General features: G+C 47.5%; 1 pseudogene; it reads right to left on the reverse strand.

The window, feature by feature from the left end:
• Positions 1-682: 682 nt before the first annotated feature.
• LOC124961310 (STE20-related kinase adapter protein alpha-like) lies at positions 683-1,798 on the reverse strand (annotated as a pseudogene).
• Positions 1,799-2,061: the final 263 nt, after the last annotated feature.

Here is a 2,061-nt window from a genome sequence, read left to right on the forward strand (position 1 = left end):
CCTTCAGGCAAGGCAGGACATTATGGCCCTTGGAAGAAGCACCAAGACAGCTGGCAGGTGTTAAGATGGATATTTCCTTGAGAAAGGAAAGAGCTGCACAGATGAATTATAGGAAGGTTTAGGTGTCAAGGTCCAAGAGATAAGTGGGATAAGGATGGACTGCCCCAGCTTTATTTACTTGGTGCTTAAAAAGACAGACCCTTCCCTTCAGTTATTAGGGAGAGGCTTCTGAGCAAGGGAAGCAAACTGCTAATGACTTGCCCTTTCATAGACCCATAGAATCTGGGAGCAGAGGAAAAGAATACAATCCAACTGGCAAAAGAGCAAGTGATGAGAAGAGGAGGTGACAGTTCCCTGGGTAGAGGAGTCAAACCCTGGACTTAGACTTCAGCCTTAAGGACAAAGCATCTCTTCCTTTTGAGAAGGTTGCCTGAGTTTGGCAGGACAGGTCATGTCAGCTTTCTGACCTTTCCCAAACCCTGGTAACTGGGATTCCCTTGTTTCCAAAGCAGTTCAGAAATCTCTCCTGGATGCCCTTCCAGTCAGTCCCCAGTTTGTTCTGCTGGCAGAAAGTCTTTTCTACCCAGTCTGCACCCGGGAGAGTGGGAATATCCCAGTCCTCAAGAAGGACTCCTGGGTCTTGCATGCCCTAGGCTGGATAACATGCATAGTCTGCAGAGGCTCAGAATTCCCAGTCGTCCACCTCCAGCTCTTCCAGGTTTGTCACCAGGTCAAAGATTCCACTGTGATCTTGAGACTGACTGTCCTCAAAATTGGTGATGGGGGTGATAGGACGAAGTAATTCAGGCAAAACCTCTGAGGCATGTCGCTTGATTTGCTTGAAGAAAGAGTGGCTCTTCGCACTTGGCATTTCATCTGGATTGTGCTGAAAGCCCTGCTCCACGAAATGATGAAAGTGGAGGGAGAAGCTTCGATGATACGGATGGGAAGGTGAGGCACCGCTGGAGGGGCGGGGTGCTGGTGGTCAGGCTCTCACTCAGGCCAGGGTTGGCCAAAGAGCATGAAGGGCTCATGGTCTCTCAGCAGAGATGGTGCTGGTGTCCAACAGGCAGGGTACTGTGCCATTCAGCTTCTCCAGCAGCATCTGAGAGGCAGGCATATCCTTAAAGGGGACATGGCCATTGGCTAGTTCAGAGGCGGTGATTCCCACACCGTATAAGTCAGACTTGTCATCCTAACCCTGAAGATTCTGCTGAAGGACTTCCGGGCTGAGCCACGAGGACCTTGATACTGTACTTGGGAAAATCATGGACCACACGCTGCTGCTGCTGATCATGCTGAGGTTGCTGCGTAAACCAGTCAAATAGACCTTCCCATCCATAGAGATCAGAATGTGGCTGGCCATAACACTCCTGTGCACTTAGTCCATATGGTGGATGTAGTCCCGGGCCTTTAGCACACCCTGCAGGATATGAGCAATCGCCAGTTCATTCATGCCATCCATGAAGTGTGTGCCAATGAGATCCTTTGCAGAACCATTCGCCATGAATGATGTGACAACCCACAGCTCATTTTCTGCAATAAAGGTTACTTGATATGGCATGATATTGGGATGGTTGAAGTTTAGAGACATGAAATTTCCCCTGGAAAAACATCACCATCTCATTGGAACAAGTGTCTAGGTTAATCCTTTGTACGGTCACATATTCTGTTGCTTTGTATTTTGCTAGATTCACTGTCATCAGGTCTTCAAATCCTTCACCTATAATGGTAAGCAGCTCATAACATCCTCCTCTGGCAGGAAGCTACTCATGAGCTGGAGCTGAGACCAAGTCAGGACTGTGCTCTAACTCCATGACCAGGCTTAAGTTTTTGAAATTGAAGTAGGTCTCCATATTAAGAACTCATGTCTTTTCTTGTAAGTATACCAGAGAGAATTAGGCGGTGGGTCTTGGAAATGTTCATTGTCAAGGGCTTAAGAGATTTAGAACTATTTGGAAACCAAAGAAGCAAACTCAGAGTCAATAGCATCTTTCTCTAAACAAGAGATCATGAGTAGCTTCCTGCCAGAGGGAGGATGTTATGAGCTGCTGTATTCTT

This window comes from Sciurus carolinensis, chromosome 1, assembly GCF_902686445.1.
Source record: "Sciurus carolinensis chromosome 1, mSciCar1.2, whole genome shotgun sequence".
Taxonomy (NCBI): domain Eukaryota; kingdom Metazoa; phylum Chordata; class Mammalia; order Rodentia; family Sciuridae; genus Sciurus; species Sciurus carolinensis.